A 21,526-nucleotide genomic window follows, 5' to 3' on the forward strand; every position below is an offset into this window, starting at 1 on the left:
TGTCTGCAAGCTAGCTAGCTGTCTGATTATTTGGGCTAAACTTTACGTGGCAAACTGAGCCTGGATTTATGAAGATTGTAATTCATTTCATAAAACGTGATGATGATTGTTTGTTTGTTATACATCTCAAATTCACCTTTTCCGACAACATCAAGGCAGTCGTTTGACTCGTTTCACAGGTGCTGGTGTTCCGGTCGCGTGCAGCGCTGCAGCGCAAACAGGGAAGGGCGGCAGAGGGGAGGCGGCAAAAGCGGCTGTTGCCGCGCGGCAGAGTTTGCCCTCCCCCTAATGACTTTCACTCTCAGTGCCCGAACGGAATTGAATGAGGCTACGCTTACTTTATGAAATGTTTCGAGTGGCGATTTTTTTTTATCTAGGCCTACATGAAATTCTGCATCCATTAAATGATTAAAAAAAATATTATTATTTTTTTCCTCGGAAGGGCAACGTGAGTCGAGGAGGGCATATGGGCAGTTGCCCAAGCAACCTGAGCAACCCCCCTGTGCACGTCCCTGCTGAACAGGAGAAGGACTCAGACGACCAGCCAAGACAAAGTGAGCTTGTACCTAAAGGAGGGGCCAACCGTTCCCCTCACCAGACTCAAACACCACAAACCTATTTTACCACCTACGAAAGAATCACAACAAACAGTATGGAGAGAGTCTAGGGACGACTGTACAAAAGTACAGTCGTCGAGTGCTCAAAACGTACTTGTTATATTTGATATATTTATGTTGTGAGCCTTATATTGCTGCATTAGTTTAAACTTGAAAAGTGTTCCATGTTTACATTTCGTATTTTATATACCAATATTTATGTTAGGCCTGTGTTCATTTTTGTTTGCCGCTACAATACAAAGTTCTACGGTTAAAGACTATTGGTATGGTTGGTTTTAATATTTTTGAAAACCAACCAAAAAAGTATTTTCTATTTACCTTTTTATATTTTACATTTTGTTACATGCATAAACTGCACCAAGGTTCTAAATAAAAGGAGAAAAATAATCATGAGTAAGTTATCTTTATTTGTAGAGTATATAATTCAAAATGTAATACGAAATAGGCCTTTCCATGTGGTCATTTTATATAAACTATTTATTCATTGAATTTACAGAAAATGTGCTATATCCTGATATATATCGTTATCGGGATATGAATCACCTATATCGGGATATGATATTTTGGTTATATCGCCCAGCCCTACATAGTAGTCCAGCAGAGGTTGAGCGGAGGGAGCGGGAGGGAGTGTATTCTTGGAGGAGGTCGCAGAGGTAACTGGGGGCTAGGTTGTGGAGAGCTTTGTAGGTGAGGAGTAGGGTTTTGTATTGGATGCGGTAGTGTACTGGGAGCCAGTGAAGTTGGATGAGGATAGGGGTGATGTGGTCAGATGATTTGGTGCGGGTGATGATCCGGGCGGCTGAGTTCTGAATGATCTGCAGTCTGTTGATGAGTTTGGTGGGGAGTCCGGTGAGGAGGGCGTTGCAGTACTCTATGCGTGATGTGACAAATGAGTGAACTAGGATTTCAGTGCTGGATTGGGTCAGTGATGGGCGGAGTCTGGCGATGTTGCGGAGGTGGAAGAATGCAGTCCGGGTGATGTTGTGAATGTGGGGTGCGAATGAGAGGGTGTTGTCCAGGATGACGCCGAGGCTCTTGACTTTGGAGGAGAAGGGTACTGGGAATCCATAGATGATTATGAGTGGAGCTGGGGTGTGTTGTGATTTGGTGAGGGTGGATTTGGAGCCGATGAGCAGGGCCTCGGTCTTGTTTCAATTGAGTTTCAGGAAGTTCCTGCTCAACCAGCTCCTGATCTCTGGAAAATGGACCCCATGGTGACGGAGGAGTGTGCCCAGCGGGAGGAGGTAAGTGGTGAACAGGAGTGGACCCAAGACTGACCCCTGGGGGACACCCAGTGAGACACCTGAACACCCAGACTTGGTTGCTTAGTTGAACAAATTGTTGACGGCCTGTGAGGTAGGATGTAAACCAGGAGAGTGCAGCACCAGTGATCCCAATGCCAGTCAGGCGGTCCAGGAGCAGAGGGTGGGAGATGGTGTCGAATGCTGCGCTGAGATCGAGGAGGATGAGAATGGTGAGTAATCCAGAGTCGGCTGCACGGAGGAGGTCGTTGGTGATTTTGACTAGGGCTGTTTTAGTGCTGTGTTTTGGACGGAAGCCAGATTGGAACGGTTCGTGGAGATTGATTGTGTCAAGATGGGACTGTAGTTGTGCGGCAACAACCCTTTCAAGTGTTTTGGAGATGAAAGGGAGATTGGAGATGGGCCGATAATGGTTAAGGTCAGTTGGGTCAGCACCAGGTTTTTGAAACGGTCTGTTCTGTTACTGGGGTGAAGTCAGGGAGGGAGCTGATGAAAGGTTGGCCAGAGGTGATCATCCAGGGTGGGTCATCAGAGGGGGTGCGAGATGAGGCCAGTTGTTGGTGAATGGTGTTGATTTTAGAGCTGAAGAAGTCCAGGAACGCAGTGCATTGGGTGGTGGAAATCTCTGGAGGGAGGGTTTTAGGAGGCTGAAGTAAGTGGCTGACTGTTGAGAAGAGGACTCTGCTGTTGCCTGTACCAGTGTTGATGAGGTTGGAGTAGTATGAGGTTTTGGCAGTGGTGAGGGCATTCTTGTAGTGATGGAAGTGGTCTGAATACATTTGGCGGTGCACAGTGAGTTGAGTCTTATTGTAGAGTCGCTCCAGTCGACGACCAGTGGCTTTGAGCTGGCGCAGATGAGGAGTGAACCAGTGAGCAGTGTGGGTGAATGAGACTGAGCGGGTTTTCAGGGGGGCCAGGGTGGTGAGGGAAGAGGAGAGGCAGTTATTGTCGTGAGTCACCAGGTCAGTCAGGGAGGAAGCTGGGGGAGGGTTGGGGTAGGAACTGATCAGGGTGGAGAGGTCTGTAGTGTTGATATGTTTGATGTTTCTGAAGGAGATGGTCCGTTGTTCCTTGGTTTTGTGTAGTTGGGTATGAATGTCAAAAAGTACAGCTTTGTGGTCGGAGATGGGGAAATCAATGACATCAATGTTAGTGGAAGTGATGTCAGTGCAGCAGATTAAATCCAGAATGTGACCTTTGTTATAGGTTAGGAGGGTGACATGTTGTGTGATGCCAAGACAGTCCAGAAGTGATGTGAAGTCATTAGCAAAAGTGCAGGATGGGTTGTCAATGTGGATGTTGAAATCACCAAGGAGGATAACAGTGGGGGACATTGCACATACAGATGTAAGTAGTGATGAGAATTCATTGAGGAAAACAGCAGAGGGTTTTGATGGTCTGTAAATGGTGACAATGATAGTGGGTTTGGGGCCTGTGAGTTTTACAGCTAGACATTCAAAGGAGGAGTGATGGGGGACTGTGACAGTGGTGACTTTTATGTTATCACGGTGGAGGAGAGCGAGGCCACCCCCCCTCCCATTAACCCAGGGTTTACTAATAAAAGAAAAACCTGGTGGGACAGCCTCATTTAGATGGGAGAAGTCATTTGGTTGTTGCCAGGTCTCAGTGAGGCAGAGAATGTCTAGGCTCTGGTCAACAATAAAGTCATTTATCAAAAGGGCCTTATTACTGAGGGATCTGGTGTTCAGCAGACAGAGTTTCAGACAGGTGAGTGGAGTGTAGCAGGTTGCTTTGAGCAGAGGGGACAGTACACTGTGATTGACAGGACTGACCGTACGGGCTGTGCGAGGAGGGGGGTGGTGCCCAGTGGACCAGAAGGAGCGGATGCTATTGTTGCTGTTGTGAGTGTACTGAAAATTCCGTCCAGAGCCTCAGTGGATGTATTTTGGTCGTTCGAGAATGTCATGGTGGGATTCAAGCTGAGGTGGGGGGGTCCTTGAGAAGATCCGGAGACGTAACATCTCCGTTACCGAGTAACGGAGCGGCAGAGATGCGCTCGTGACGTGAGAGTCAAACATAGCGCAATCCAGAGGAACAGGTTAAAAATCCACAGGTTGTGAAGTCGGCAGCGGCGTAAGCCAGTGGTAGATCCAGGCGATTGTGGTGAAGCCACAGAGCCAGCACAGCGGAGGCAGAGGAGTGGAGCTTGCCGGTTGTAGCTACGCTGGAGACGGGGAAGCCAGTTGGACGGCGCCGGGGGTTAGCAGCAGTCTAGCCGGCCAGCAGGTGAACACTGTCGGGTAGCGGTGTAGGAGGGAGGTGGCGTCCTCCGCGATTGACAGCAATCCGCGGACGCAGGTAAGTGTCCAGGAGAGCTGGCAGGGTGGCAGCGGACCGGTGTGTCACAGTTGGTGTGTCATCCACCAACTGTCAAACAGCCGGCAGCCAGCTAATCAATGGCCCAGCGCTGCAGGCAGATCCTGGACAGCTGACAGCAGTGGCACGGACAGGTAGCATCCAGCTGGTCACCAGCTGGCTAGCTAGGGACCGGTTTCCAGGGGTAGAAGGGGAGAATTGTAGTCCGATCCGAGGTCCAGAAGGGTTTCAGACAGAAGGGGTTGAAAGTAAGCAAAAGAAAACTAATAAAAAATTAAAGACTAGTAAGATAAAGAAAAAGAAAATCGCGAAAAAATAATGTTCAGAATGATGTTCAGAGCGAGAAGCGGCAACCGGTGAGCAGCAGCGTTCAAAAGGCAACAGCGTCCACCAACTGTCAAGCAACTGTACGACTCCACATATAAAACATGTAAAAATAAAGAAAACTGGCGTATTTACAATAGCGAAAAGTGACTATATATAACTAGTTAACTTGGCTAAACTACTAAAGACCAAAAAAAAAAGCAAAATGTTCAATGCATTCGTGAGAAATATTAATAATACTGAATAAAAACAAGCCTTACAGAGCGGCGTTAGACTCGCCAGCGTCCCTGTTACTAGGCAACTAATATTGCAGTCTTTGCGAATAAAACATTGCTCAAAATCCTTCTAGTAGGCCTAAACATTTATTTAACCATGGGTGAACATAGCATAGCCTACACTGATTTAAAAAATATATAGAAAATAGAAAAAACTGCTGAGGAGATTGAGGCAATCACATCCTTAATCACATCTGTCGCAGCCGTTCAAATGAGGCTATTGATTTTCTGTTTACAAAAGGTGGCTCAGTTGTTGATTATTTATGAAAGAGAAATATTGCATTTATTTTACAAATCAAAAATGAACAAAACTGTCTTTTAAAATAAGGTAATTATACTAGGAAACGAATTAACCGTTTTAAGAAACGAGTTAACATAATAAGTGGTGGAAAGACTTTTTTTCAACCGATGCCCCCCTTTCCCTTGACATTTAATTTTCACCTGCCAAACACACACTTGCCGGGTGGTGCTTAAGGCCCGCACACAGACCCCTACAGGTAACAAAAAGCAAAGCAGTCTCAGCATTAACTGTATTATAAAAAGCTAAATAAACTATTCAAGATTTAGTTTTCATTTCAAAATGTCTATTTTTCCATATCTTTTTTTTAAATCAGTGTAGGCTATGCTATGTTAGCCCATGGATAAATGTTTGGCCTACTAGAAGGATTTCGAGCAATGTTTTATCCTGCACATGATGGAATGGAAACTCGATCTCTGAGCAACCAATTTCTTTCTGGACAGCGCCGTTTACGAATGACTTAATGAGTGTTCCCTAAGAAGACTCCTAAAGGACCGTTCGGGAACCACGCCTACAGAGTTAAACAACTTTGATAAATCTAAACATAGGAGTCTTCGTAGCGTGCTAAGAGTGAACGTTATCGGGAAACCGGGCCCAGACGGTTATCCTGCATCTTGTATTAGTATTTCAAAGGGATTTCATCAGCTCAGGTTCTCCTGCTCCTCTAGAAAACCAGCTCAGGTTCCTCTGCTCCTCTAGAACACCAGCTCAGGTTCTTCTGCCCCAAAAGGAGATTATTTAACATGTTACAGGACAGTGGAGGATGGCTTCCCCCTAGTTAGCCGTCCATGTGTGGTTTTTATGGTATTTAATGGTGTTTGTCTTTTGAATATTTGTTTGTTATGTGGTCGCTGTTGGTGTTGTTAATATTTTTTGTATAACTACTATGCTGCAAAACGCTAATATTCTCCTACAAGGGGTTGAATGGTGAGGAGCTATTATGATTATCTGAAATTATCAGAATATTGTGTCTCTTTCTTCGGACAAATGTATTGATCAAGACCTTTAAATATTACAAACACCATTAAATACACATATGGACGGCTAACTAAGGGGAAGCCATCCTCCACTTTATTTTACCGTAAGTCGTTTTCGATGTAATGCAATGTAATATAGTGTAAATTATCATTTACTGCTTATACATAACTGATAAGCATGGTTGCAAAAGTTAAGGGCAATATTGTCGCTTATATTGATGCTACATGAAAATAATTTCTAAATGAATGTAAATGAAAGACTTCCATTTAAAGTTGTACAGTTTGCCCTGATGTTAGTTTTTCTCAATCGTTTAAACTCGTTTTCTGAAACTATATCTAAATTTCTCAAAACACAAACCTGAGAAGAGTTAATCATTTTATCAAACTCCACAAATTCTTATCAAAACTGATTTTTTTCACCAAACAGTAAACACAGCTATCAAATGAATATCGCTTAGAGAGCATCAATTAAACACTGGTGTGATCTATTCAAAACACTTCCATCAAACTACTATGTTTTGGCTTCATGAGGCCATGTTACATATTCCAATGTATAAAATTGTTTAGAAATAGCTTTCTTTTTAAAAGTTGCAATTAGGTGGTACATATAGTATAAAGACTGTTGCCATATTGTAGCACAATACTGTGAGTATATCATATACATATTGCATTGACACAATCGTATCAGAATATAATACAATGCATATTTGCCTATCCAATGGGCTAAACTCACAATCCCAGCTTCCCAGAGTCGTATTGTACACCTATAGTTGATAATGCAACATTGTTCTGAGAATACACAAATATTACCTACTTTGGCAAAACTCACAGTACAGTAATTGCACTGATAAGTAAAATGAAAAACGGTACAGTAAGAAAATGTTTAGACTGTCTTTCGGGTGATGTAATGATGTGCACAAAAAGGTAACAAAGCAAATATTTATTTGTTACTGTAATACAGTAAAATGTTCTGCTGAACTGACTGCATAAAAAGTTTTTCGTAGGCCAACAAAAATAAAAAGAATATAAATGAGGTTAAACAGATCTACATGTAAATCAGTCTGTATCCCACTTCCGATCCTGATCGGCCAGAGGACCATATCTACAACACAGCAGAGCTCACCTGAGGCCTCTTTTATGCTCTGACACATGATTGAAATATTTTGCCAGTTGAGTTTGAACAGGTGAGAAGTGAGTTAAACTTATTGGTAATTAGTTGTTGCGTTTTGAAGGCCAGTGTTTCCAGGTGGACCAAGTGTGCTAAATGGTGAGATTTGGGCTTAGAGTCTTGCAAAAACGTGATTTAGAATTTCTAAATGCGTGAAAACAGTGTAATTGTGCTTAGAGTTTAGAATAGTAGTAGAGTATTGTAGTTAATTCATGAGCTTCAAGTTTTCTGAATTGTGAGCATAGTTCCATTTTTAGAGTTTATACAATCGAGAAAAACTAATTGTAAGCAATGCTTTACATATAAGCCACTCAGAGCCACACTCAGCAAGAGACAAATCCCATTGAAATGCACAGTAAAGCATATTGTATCTGCTGATGTGTTACTGTGACAACACCATCAGTAGATGTGGTTCTTCACCCAGTGTAAAATGCAGTTACTGGAGTGCTTGTGAAGGCGGACAAAGCTAGCCGAGCCTGACAGGGAGACAAAGGGGATTCATTCAATGGCTTCCTGTCCTGGGAGATGCTCTTATTTTGCCATGGCTGCCGTTGCCTCTGTTGCTGTGGCTGAAATCTGCTGAAACATAAAATGATGAAATTTGAAGGGAATAATGAAATGTGCTGAGCTAGCCGTGCAACATTTCTTTCCTTCTCGAGCGGAGCCATCGCATTACATCAACAGCACACCCCTAGATTGAACAGCTTTCGCCCCGTTCCAAGGCCAGTGCCCACACCTTCTTTATCGTCCATTTCAATTGAGTCAACAGAGAATGGATTGAGTTTTGTTACAAAAAATTAAAATTTTTATGTCTGATTTTATGATTGCAAATGCCTCATTAGCTTTTAATGAAGCTGGATAGAAAGTCTTCCAAAACGATGGATGGAGGGTTGCATGGAAGGATGGAAATAATAGTGAAGGGAAACAGGCAATGAATAGAATGCCTCCAATCCAATAGCTGAAACCCAGTATAATAAACAAATCATGGTTAGCAGTTCATGTTACACGCGTGGACACTCAGGACATTTGCTAATTGAATGAAAGACAATGAATGAAAGACAAGATAGTGATAACACACAAAATAAGTTTGTAGGTCAGTCTAATTGAAATACTACCATGTATACATTGGCCATGGATGTCTCCTGTGCCAGTAGTTATCAGGATGCAGAATCAATACATCTATGGAAAAAATAGGAAGTCCAAAAACGACGATGCTCTTTTTGATTAACCCATAATCCAAAAGACTGTGATGGAGGGCAATGATTAGTACAGTTGAGTCATTAAAAAATGTCCCTGAGTGGCTTGAGCGGAGATTGCGCTTTTCTGCAGGGTTGCTGAACAACTAGGAAGGCAACATATTTGGCCAAGACTGCACGCCACACACTACCAGCGGTTCCCAAACTGGGGGTCGCGACCCCCCGGGGGGTCGCGGAGCACCGTCAGGGGGGTCGCGGAGAGATGGGCCAGTTTGCATATAAAAAAAAAAATAAATAAAAAAAAATAATATATATATATATATATATACGAATAATTATATGAAACATTATATTAAAATACTGGCGTCAGAATAGGCTTTTAATGCACAGCCACTTTTGCACTTTGGTTTTGGGGTGGGCCAGGGAGGAGGTATTGATTTAAAAAAAATATATAATAATAATATACCGGTATATACATATATTGCTACAAGGTGAAAAATATTATATGTTCTGGGATGGGTTGTGGGGGTACTGTTTATCATTGACTGTCATGAATAATTTTTTTATTGTTTTATAATAAAACTTAAGCCAAAAGGCTATATTTGCATATTTACATGGCTGTCTCTGAAGATTTATATTACATAGTAATAATAACATTATTAAAAATAACAATAATAATAATGGTGCTGATTACTACTGCATAATAATAATGATAATAATAACAATAATAATAATAATGATTTTGAACATTATTATTATGCATAGTAACATTAATGCACTAAGTTGGGGGGGGGGGGGGGGGGGGGTGCTGTCGCGCGGGGGCGGGGGGTCGCGAAAACAGTCTCAAGTCCAAAAGGGGGTCCCCTGAAAAAAAGTTTGGGAACCACTGCGTGACTAACCTATTCCATTCCCGAGCAACCCAGTCCTGATCAGTGGCGTTGGGTGGGGATTTTTTTTGAGGAAGCCAAATGAGACAAAACCTTTAATCTACATGATTTTTTGAAGTTGGGGGACAGAAAAGAGTATGTCGCAGCTTGTATGCATCAAATTTAATGGCGCGTTATTTGAAGAAAGTAGTCCAACCCGGGTCGCTTTCAACTCACTTTATTGGTTAAAGTATTTCGGTATGGTAACTATGAAGCAAAAGGGAGGGAATTGTATCTAACACGCGTGGAGAGAAATACTGAAGAGCTACTTCGAGCCCCGGGGTTTATGCCCGAGGCTCTCTGCGGGTCCGCCTATGATTCTCTGGCCTCCAATCTCACTCCCGCGCTGGTTAGTACCAAGTGGGCATGGCCTGCGTGAAGTAGGCGTGGCCTGTGTGAAGTATTGGCTTCGCCCTCCTCACCTGTCTAAGGGCCCTTACATAGTCGACGCAACGCTACGCTTACGCGTCCAAAAGGCTACGCGACGCGACGCTTCGGCCGCCATTAAGCGTCGAAGCGTAGCAAAACGCGTCCTCCAAATTTTTGATACGCGACGCGCCGATCCATGCAATACCAAGCGTAGTCGGTGGGGGCGATACTGCAAATATTGTACATTATTACTACTATAGGTTATATTTACAGAAGAACATATGAGAGGATGCGGGAACGTGATAAGAATGACTTGACGTCTCTTTTACTAATTATCTGTGCCAATTTATGCGAACCCTTCCACAGGGTCAAAGGGCTATTTTGATGCGCGACATCAAACAGCTGATGCGGGATTGTGAGCCATTTTAATGATCTTCTTGTCACCCGATATTCGTTCTATTACTGGCCTTATTTGTTTTACTGTTAGCCTATTTGAATTAATTACGTAATGTTTTGTGTTCACGTTCAATTTGAAACATAAGTTCAGTAGCTTCTTTGAGTGAATGAAATTTGAAAGCGTGAGTGTGTAGTGAATGAAAAATGTGTGCGTGTATGGTGGGACTATTTTCTGTATTTGATAAATAAACCCCTTTTCTCTAATAATGTTGGCTACCATATGATTTCTGTGGACATTATGCGCTATAGCTTAAAGCCTTTGGCTATAGGCCTACACTTAAATAATTCATTCATCTGTCAAGGCAATAGCTCGTTGTATAAACATTTTATATGGATATGAATTAATGAGTTTGACGTAAACCAAATTAGGTAACTTGTGTAACATAACTAATGAATCAAAAGTCATGCTTCCAAGTGACCAATGTATATACATTTATTGGTCAGTGCGCATACCCAATCGTAGCACATTGTACTGGTGGGGAAACACGCCAGCATCTGACAAAAAATAATCTGCCAGCTGCTCCCTGACAAGGGCCGGTTTTGGTGAGAGTCGGGAAGATATCGGATGACTCGCGAAAGGAGATCATCAAACTTTGGTGCCGACATCCGAAAATACTGGAAATGCCTCTCCTCGTCCATGCTTCGCATTGGAAGTACCAGAGAAACAAGTTCCCCATCCTGATCTCGTGTGGTATTTAAAGGGCGCACACATAGATATATATAGAACACTATATCTATGGGCGCACATACCACCGCCTATCTCTGCGCTTCATCACTCTTCTTCCGTAGCCACTTTGATCGGAACGTCACCTCGAACGTCCCCCCGCGAAAACACCGGTGACTCTGCTGCCACCCATGGCGTGAGTGGTGTATTGCATGTCATGCATTGCCCGCGACGTTCGCGTATGCTGTGTAGACTATGAAAGTATGGCGAGTGGATAGTGCCAAACCTTAGGATTCCCTGGAAGAGGCGAAGGAGCAGCCTACCCTACGTCGCCGTGGGAACGTGTGAAATTTTGAATGGGATTGATTGGGACTGCAGACGAGAGACCAGCAGCGACGTCACGGCGACGGCATGGAAGATCCGCCCACCGACGGCGGTGTCACGGCGACGTACATAAGGAAATTCAGACAAAATATACGTCTACTCTCGACGTGTGGATAAGTTCGTCGCCACGACGCCTGCTACCCTACGTCGCCGTGAGAACGTCTGAACTAGAGAGAAAGCTATTTAATTATATTTAAGATTTGCGTGAGAATCTGTATCTCTCCAGCAAAAAGTCATCCGAATATAGCCGTGGTCTTATACATCTCTCCCGGTGGGTTGCACGAATATTGGCGCTCCGGTATCAACAGGGCTCTCATCAAAAGGGCATGCCATTGTGAACACATGGACTCTGCGGTGAACGCAGCTTTAAATCCCCAAAACCGGGTTATGTTCCAAACTTAGCCTGCACAAAACCTGGTCCGACCAGGTTTGATTCAGAGCATATGTTGCTATAGTAACTAACATACCGTGTTCATTTTGGAACGGAAACCCTAGGCCCAGGGTTACCGCAAACCCTGGGTTAATTTGCCCGGTTATGTGATAAAACCGGCTTTGTGGAATACCCCTCTGCCCTATGAAGTGACATCATGCCCATACAATCATCAAAACATTTTTGAGATCTGTTTTAAAACAGTTTGTCTTGTTGACACATAAAAACTAACGTTTTTTATAAAATGTCATCAACTTATTCATCAACAAGTCATTGGATATATTAATATCAGAAAATAATGAAGAAAAAATTATATATATAGACTGGGAATCGAACCCCAGTCCCAACGGCGGCGGCGTGCATATCCTCTCCACACGGCGGCGGCGTAGCTTCTCCACACGTTCATTTCACACGTTGTTATCCTTCTCCAGGGAATCCTGGCACTATCCACTCGCCATAATGAAAGGAAGCGCGACGCTCGCGTCACTCACGTCGTTTACGCGCGTCGCTCGCGTCGACTATGTAAGGGCCCTAAAGGTGCTGCCATCTGTGGCTGTAGTAGTTATTGCAGCTTATGCGTTCGATCCTGCTTCCTAGTGGCTATGTGAGGATAATGCAGCTGGTGTGTTCGTCCTGCTTCCTAGTGGCTATGTGGGGGCAGTTTATGTGCTTAAAATACGTAACAGTAACTACAAGAGCTATTTGAGCGCCTGGTAATTTTACCAGGATTTACACACGCCTGTAATCTGACTGACACGACACACGCACTGGCTCTCACTCACTCACACACTCTCTCTCTCTCTCTCTCTCTCTCTCTCTCTCTCTCTCTCTCTCTCTCTCTCATACACACACACACACACACACACACACACACACACACACACACACACACACACACACACACACACACACACACACACACAGTCCTTCTAAAACACTGTTCCTTAACAACACTACTTAAAAGACAACACAAGACAACCCAGAACAAGCAGCTATAAACAACCACAGCCGCATCTGTTCAGGTGAGCCCTGCGGTCCCTGGTGCTGATTCTCAGCGTTAAAGGTCCCATGACATGAAAATCTCAATTTATGAGGTTTTCTAACATAAATATGAGTTCCCCTAGCCTGCCTATGGTCCCCCAGTGGCTAAAACTTGCGTTTGGTGTAAAACGAGCACTAGCTGTTCTGCTCGCCTTTGAAAAAACGGAGGCTCAAGCACGCTGATTTGGAAATCTGTGCTCATGACGTCATGAGTAATCTCAGCTCCTCCCCTTACTCTGCCTGGCCCGCCCAGAGACGTTGGCCCGCCAATGAGACTCGACCGTGCGAGCGCCACATGTGTGTGTGTGAATACACACACTGTAACGCAAGTGTTTCTTGTCGGTTCTTTGACGTGTCTTGTATTTCCACAACGAGACTGTCGTGGGGGTTATCTAAGCCATGGTTGAGAAGGAATTGGGGGAAAGGAACTTTGGTTTGACTCGCTGAAGTAGGCTACATGAACTGCGACATGCCGCCGGTTGCCGCGAGGCACCATCGCCCGGCAGCGGGCAGCCGGCCGCAGGCAGCGCGCGGTTCAGTCGATTTCAGGTTGATGTGAAAGTGGAAGAACCAGAGACGTCGCAGAACCCGACAAAGTCGTTTGTGATTCATAATATCGTCTGGAGGCGCACACAATATGTTATATGATATAGATATCTATGTATTATATGATATTATTTAGATATAGAGCTCCAGGACTGTAACGCAAGTGTTGTACACTTCCTTGTTATTTGGATAACCGTTCTGCTGTTGGTGTGATGGCGCATAACACGTCGGACTCTCGTATCTGGTATTTCTACAACGAGACTCGTATTGGGGGTTATCTCAGCCAAGGTTGAGAATGAATTGGGGGGAAGGAACTTTGGCTTTGACTCCCTCAAGAACATGAACCACGACAAGGAGGAGAAAGGGATCTTTGCCGGGCAGCGCTTATGCACCTCCGCCTCCGGCGGTGGTCCCTCAGCGGGGCTCAAGCGGGAGACATTCGCCGCCAACAATCCCTTTCTCCTCCATGTCGTGGTTCATGTTCTTGAGGGAGTCAAAGCCAAAGTTCCTTCCCCCCAATTCATTCTCAACCTTGGCTGAGATAACCCCCAATACGAGTCTCGTTGTAGAAATACCAGACGTGTTGTACATGCCCATGTACTTTCAACATACATACTATCTAAAAAATAAAAGGGCCTGCAGGAAAATATAAGTACAGTACGCAAAAATTAACTTTGACGGAAAGTCCTCCTTAAGATAATGTTTCTGATTGTGCTTCAGCTTCAGATGCCGTCAAGAGGGGTCTCTGGTCGTAATCAGCCGCAAGTCCGTCCCTGACCAATCAGCATTCATTAGCAGAATGCTAGCGTGTACGGCCAACAACGGCCCAAACTGTAAGAAATCGAAAGGACATAAGTACTCATTCATTTGACTTTTGAACTATAATCTATATTGAACTTGCGGAATCTAAAATAAAATTTGCCGACAAGCAGGGGAAAAAGACATATTTAGCCGTCTAGCCCCATAGACTCCCATTCAATCTGGACTCGCCCGCGATAACCCCCAGTGGATGTCTAATGGAACTACAACCAAGATCGGTACAATGGGGCGTATAGGAAGTGCCCAGGCTCTTCGTAGACGGGCTCTGATACTATTGGGTCTTTCAGGTGGCAAAGAAACATCCACAGCGATGGGTGGCACACTTGAACAGCATCGTTCAGAGTGCGATGGTAAGCTACAAAAAATATATTATTTACTTTTTATCCTGTTTATTGGTTAATGGTTATGCATGAAAATAATGACAGTGTTAATGTAGGCTAATGAGTGTTTCCCTCAGACCAGGTAGCAATGTGTATACCCGCCCACCGGGAGACCTCCCGATGTTCCCGATCTCCAGCCTCTGCTGCAGAGCGAATTAAAATCGCCGGCAGAACGGCCTGGGGGTCTAACACGGAAATATATGTAAACTATAACCGCATTTCACATTAATCGCAATTATTACACGGGTCTTCTCAATGCCATGGAACTGTCAAAATGTTGGACTATTGTGTCATAGACCGCTAGATGGCGCCAATTCTGTCTTTCTGTTCTCTGTGTTGTTTCCACCTAATGTCGATTGTTAAAGGTCCCATGACATGCTATTTTATGTATTCTTTAATATAGGTATTAGTGGGCAACTAACACAGTATTCAAAGACGTTCCCTAAATTCAGCCGTGGTGCAGAGTTACAGCCACTCCGAGCCAGTCGCACATTGAGCTTCCCCCAAATGCGCTGTTTCGGTGGGCGTGTCAAGGAGGAGGGTGGGGGTGTGGCCCTGAGCAGCTTGCAGCCACCATGCGCTCTGTTTACAGTGGATGTATCGCAATGGCGAGGCGCACACAGCCTTTAGCCGTGTTCTGTAAATATTCTAGAACACACAGGAGTCCTGGAGCTCTATATCTAAATATTATCATATAGCCTACACAGATATCTATATCATATAATATATATTATCACGGCCAAAAGCTGTGTGAGCCGATATTATGAATCTCAAACGACCGCGTTGGGTTCTCCGACGTTCCTGGTTCTTCAACGTCCACATCAATGTGAATACACACACTGTAACGCAAGTGTTTCTTGTCGGTTCTTTGACGTGTCTTGTATATCCACAACGAGACTGTCGTGGGGGTTATCTGAGCCATGGTTGAGAAGGAATTAGGGGAAAGGAACTTTGGTTTGACTCGCTGAAGTACATGAACTGCGACATGCCGCCGGTTGCCGCGAGGCACCATCGCCCGGCAGCGGGCAGCCGGCAGCAGGCAGCGAGCGGTTCAGTCGACTTCAGGTTGATGTGAAAGTGGAAGAACCAGAGACGTCGCAGAACCCGACAAAGTCGTTTGTGATTCATAATATCGTCTGGAGGCGCACACAATATGTTATATGATATAGATATCTATGTATATGATATTATTTAGATATAGAGCTCCAGGACTGTAACGCAAGTGTTGTACACTTCCTTGTTATTTGGATAACCGTTCTGCTGTTGGTGTGATGGCGCATAACACGTCGGACTCTCGTATCTGGTATTTCTACAACGAGACTCGTATTGGGGGTTATCTCAGCCAAGGTTGAGAATGAATTGGGGGGAAGGAACTTTGGCTTTGACTCCCTCAAGAACATGAACCACGACATGGAGGAGAAAGGGATTGTTGGCGGCGAATGTCTCCCGCTTGAGCCCCGCTGAGGGACCACCGCCGGAGGCGGAGGTGCATAAGCGCTGCCCGGCAAAGATCCCTTTCTCCTCCTTGTCGTGGTTCATGTTCTTGAGGGAGTCAAAGCCAAAGTTCCTTCCCCCCAATTCATTCTCAACCTTGGCTGAGATAACCCCCAATACGAGTCTCGTTGTAGAAATACCAGAGACGAGAGTCCGACGTGTTATGCGCCATCACACCAACAGCAGAACGGTTATCCAAATAACAAGGAAGTGTACAACACTTGCGTTACAGTCCTGGAGCTCTATATCTAAATAATATCATATAATACATAGATATCTATATCATATAACATTGTGTGCGCCTCCAGACGATATTATGAATCACAAACGACTTTGTCGGGTTCTGCGACGTCTCTGGTTCTTCCACTTTCACATCAACCTGAAGTCGACTGAACCGCGCGCTGCCTGCGGCCGGCTGCAGGCAGAGTAAGGGGAGGAGCTGAGATTCCTGATGACGTCATGAGCACAGACATTCCAAATCAGCTCGCTTGAGCCTCCGTTTTTTCAAAGGCGAGCAGAACAGCTAGTGCTAGTTTTACACCAAACGCAAGTTTTAGCCACTGGGGGACCATAGGCAGGCTAGGGGAACTCATATTTATGTTAGAAAACCTCCCAAAGTGAGATTTTCATGTCATGGGACCTTTAAGCAGACTCACCTGGCCCTGTTTATTAGTCATGTGATTGGTTTAGCCGTGTTTGTCTCACAGTACTTAAGCCTGGTTCTTTCACTCTGTCTCTGTTGAGTCTTCAATGAAACCATGTGAGTAGACCTTGATCTTGAACCCTACGTTTTGGATTTCTTGTTGTTTGACCCTGGACTGTTCTCATACTCCGAGTTTTGGATTACCCTTTGGATTTACTTTGATTGTGTTTTTGCCCTTTTGGATTGTTGGACTGAGTTTTCGTGTTTTTGCCTTTTGGATTACTTGGACTTTGTGTTTTGTGTTTTGGATCTTCTGAGCTTTTTGGAACTTTATTAATGAGGAATAAATACCTTACACTTATCCTGTTTTTGCTTCGCACTTGAGTCACCCTAGTTTCTTGTGTACCAAGCCGTGACAGGAACGTTCCGTTCACTTGCATGGGCCCTTCACAACTTCCGGCGGTGAATTCTATTTGATAATTCACCGTTGCTAAGTATGATCATGAGTATAATTGACCGCTATCAAGGAAAATAAAGGATTCATAAAGGAGTCAAACCCCAGCGTCTTCGGTTGCTAAGCGACGTCAACGTCTTTGGCGGACTATTTCTCATCAACACTACGAATGCTGGAAACAAATAAATTGTAAAAAAACACACCATGTGAATTTTTTTTTTTTTGTTATGGCAATTAGCCGTGTAATAAGCGGGATAATATGTATACAACATCACCGGTCATTTTCGAAAATAAGCTTATTTTACCGACAATGACCGGCGTTCTGCATTATCCCTTATCTATCCAGCTGCTTCGGGTTTGCCTTTGTAGGCGCGTTGAGAGGAGGTCTTGGCGAATCCGCTGTCAGTGGCGGCTCAGCTTTCATATAAATAATATATAGTTTGTGCAGGTCCAATTTCGTGAAAAAGTTCGCTATTGCAGGGCTCTCAAGTCTCACGCATTCGGCGTGAGACACACACAATTTAACCCATGCACACGCTCACAGGGCAATGCCCGGTGGGCTGGCAGGCCTTTTTGGGCCGACGAGGTTTACTTGAGGTTTACTTAACCTGAAAGTTCAATAAAACTTTGGCCCAGGCCATAACTCATTATGATTGGTTCTGGGCTGGCCCTGGTCCTCTGGGCTGGCCCCAGCAGAGGGCCGAGGTCCCACCTCAATCAATCAGTCGATCAGTCACGTCACTAACTGACAGAAAAATGGAGAAGAAACGTAAAGGAGGCGCGGAGAATCTCTCTCTCTCTCTCTCTCTCTCTCTCTCTCTCTCTCTCTCTCTCTCTCTCTCTCTCTCTCTCTCTCTCTCTCTGATACTTCAGGGTGCCACTTTGACTTACTGTGTTATAATTTGTTGTGTTTTAGTTAGTGTAGGCCTTAATAAAATAATACATATATTTTGTATTCTTCCTGTTGTTCTGTGTTCTTGCATTTTTTGCTGATTGTGAGACGGTTCAAACTGTACACATTATAAGCATTAGTAATTTCAGAGGGGATTTGACCTAGCTGAAAAAGTCTTTGCAAGTATAGTGAAAGAGCGTATCAATTTTTTAACTTGGTTACTCTCTTCCATGTAGGCTACTGCGCTTTATTTTAATTGTAGAAACAGCAAAATATGGGGATATATCCTCTGGTATGTTGTGTGCCTCCGCATGTCGTATAAATAATCATGGTGGGCTGCCATGGCCAAAAATGCCAGGGCCATTTTTTGGTCCCAGTCCAGCCCTGCACGCTCACAAGCCACACTTCGTATTTCTCACGCAGAGAAATGACCAGGACAGCGCCCACCAATTTGGGCCGCTATTTAACAGTGGAACAGGTAGGAATCAAATGGGTTTCCCGTACGTAGGGTAACCAGACGTCCTCTTCCAGTAATGGTCGAGAAGGTAACAGAACGGGGAACCTTTTTCTGACCCTTTTTCTGAAAAAGGGTCCTATGTTCGGCACCCCACCAGTTTGTTCCATTCTCTTTTGCGGAAGTGCTTCAACCTATGTTGTGATTGACAGTCGGCTCATGGTTGGCTATGCTTCGGCATTGGCCTGCCGTCAGATAAAAAAGAAAAAAAAAGAACTATGAACAAAGTCAAGGAAACAGCGTAAAAAATGACATGTTGCAGCATAGGACCCCACCAGTTTGTTCCATTCTCTTTTGCGGAAGTGCTTCAACCTATGTTGTGATTGACAGTCAGTGTGGCTCATGGTTGGCTATCTTCTGTCCCACTTGACTGTCCCTACACTTCCTTCTTGGCTGTCCTCCGAGTCCCCCCAAAACCCTGCATCCTAAACTCTGTTGTCCTTATCCATCTTTAGCCAGAATTTTTAACTAATAAAACGTTTGTAAAATGTCAACGTGTTCTCTGAACAATCATGTAGGAGTTGTTCTCGTGCACCTTATGTAACTCCTCCCTCCTGTAACTCCTCCCTTCTGTAACTCCCTCTGGTCTGCATAATGAGGAATCTTATGATGCAGGGACATTGATGACTGATTCTAGTCGTAAAGCAGTAGGACCAAGATAAATTCCTCTCAGAGTTGTTTGCCTACAGTGAGAACCTTGCTGACAGCATGTCCCACTCAATAACTACACTGAGAGGCTTGCTGACTGCGTGTCCCACTTAGTAACTACACTGAGAGGCTTGCTGACTGCGTGTCCCACTCAGTAACTAGAATGAAAGGCTTGTTGACTGTCTGTCCCACTCAGTAACTACACTGAGGGGCCTTCTGACTGCGTGTCCCACTCGGTAACTATTCACAGCATTCATGAAGCATTGAATCTTTGCTCAAATATAGGGCAATATATATATACAATTGAGTTGATTTGAAGAGTTGCGACCTAAAAAGTTTCTAAATTTGACATACTTAATTTTTCGCCAGACTAGGAGTTTCCTTGTAATGCTGAGCAGACCTCCTGTCATCCTTTCTAACACAATACAACTCCCCCAACACAACACAAAACCCCCTGTCATCCTGTCTAACACAACACAGCTCCCACAACACAACTCCCCCTGTTATCCTGTCTGACACAGCTCCTAAAACACAACTCATGTTACTGGAATTATTCTTGGTTACACCACCAAGACTGGGTCCATTAACTGGAACTCGCACACACATGGAACAATAAAAACATAAACAAAGAGGCATAAAACATAAGACGGAAAGGAAGTGACCAGTCCTGCAAAGAGCTGCATGTGGTGTTGGTTAACTCAGGGCAGTGGAGGACAGCCCTGAAGCACTGAGAGGTGTGGGGGGGGATTCCATTTTAAACACTCCTCTTTTCCTCTCTCTCACTTCCTCTCCTCTTCCAGCAACCCTGTGACCCCCAGCTGGAGCCACGTATTCCTTTCTTGCGCATGAATGACTTTAATAACATCCAGCCATCTAAGTTGGGGTCCACCTGTCCAACAGGGTGATGGACAGGGGGCTGTCATTGTGTTCAATCTGACAGGGATGGAGGTTCTAGTGGACATATAGCGTTACTGGAATCCGATTGGACGACTTCACTTACAGCTCAGCTCCACCGTAGACAAACATGTCCTCTTATTGACCGTCAGCCTCTGAGTCGGGCTGGGATTGTGGCAATAACAATGAATGGACGGTCCTCCACTGGACTGTAACGCTAGCGCCAACTCATCATGTGCATTCATAAATGACTACTCTTTGTACATTGATTATTTTGAAGTCATAAATATGTCTGTGGTGTGTCCTGGAGACCATATATAGAGGTGAGCAGACTTTATGCTGAACCTATGAGATGTGATGAAATGCTGATATGTGATGCAATGGAAGAGGCAGAGAGAATTCAAATTTAGAGTTATCATTCTTTTTATACAACCCCCCCCCACCCCCCCACCCCCAAGTATTTCCGCAATGATTATTCAGTCATTACAATAACTAATCATGTTACCTTATTATAGTCATTACAATCTCCTCATCCTGGATCTCCTCTCCATCAACCGACTCCATTTTACCTTTTCATTCTTCTCCATCTAGCTCATTGCCCTCCCTCTCTCCAGTGTCCCTCTCTCGCCCATTCTCTCCTCCGCCACTCACACATATTAATTATTACATTCTCTTCTCATACTCCATCTGCCTGCAAAGCCATCTGTTGTGAATCACTATAATGATAATGGAGTCTGATGTACTCTCCTTAGTGTACTGAGCCTATTCACAACAGGCACCATCTCCCTAATTTGCTGGTATTCAGCCAAAGGGATCCGCCGTTAGTTCATGACACCTCTCCACGCTCTGTCTCGCTCCATGGCTGTACCTACTGTAGCGAGGGCAATAGTGGGGAAGATTGAGGGGAAAACCAACAACGCCAACAGGGGAATTACAGCCCTTGAAATCAGTATAATATGGCATGTTACTTTTGTGTTGTAGAATATTATTGACAATACTGATGAGGCAAGCAGTTTCATTTAAACTGAACGGACAGAGACGGCAATTCCAAAATAAACCAAATCTTTATTTAAATAGGAAACAAAATTCAAACTAATAAACGAGATAGGTAAATAAGGAGAAAATATTCTCTATTACAGGTCAGCCAAGCTATTTTATATATGAAAACTATAAATCACAATTGAAAATAGTAGTCTAAAACTAAATCGACCAGAATAAAGCCGAGGCCAACTGCTGAGAGGCAAACTAGGAGGGAGCCGAGGAGTGCACAGGGGTGCTACCACTCACCTCAAGTGCCTCACAGCAATCAGCACTGCAAACCAAAACTGGTGTAAAATGTATTGTATCCCAGGGCTTTAACTCGCATGCAAGTGAAGGGACCTAACCATGGGTGCCTAGCCTCCCCACAATTTGGTGCCCAGCTCCAGTCTAAAGAAAAATAAATAATACAGTATCAAAACAAACATTTAACCCCCAGTTGGTTTAATAAACCCCAAATATTGTAAACACGAACAAAAG

The 21,526-nt window shown here is 44.3% G+C and overlaps 1 long non-coding RNA gene across 1 annotated transcript in view; it reads left to right on the forward strand.

Moving 5' to 3' along the window:
• The first annotated feature begins 12,465 nt into the window (after positions 1-12,465).
• Positions 12,466-21,526, forward strand: part of LOC132473525 (uncharacterized) — a 255,468-nt gene continuing 246,407 nt past the window's right edge. The window contains exon 1 of the long non-coding RNA XR_009529431.1: positions 12,466-12,705. This is a non-coding gene — a long non-coding RNA (uncharacterized LOC132473525). The remainder of the gene's footprint in view (positions 12,706-21,526) is intronic.

Source organism: Gadus macrocephalus, chromosome 15, assembly GCF_031168955.1.
Source record: "Gadus macrocephalus chromosome 15, ASM3116895v1".
Lineage (NCBI taxonomy): Eukaryota > Metazoa > Chordata > Actinopteri > Gadiformes > Gadidae > Gadus > Gadus macrocephalus.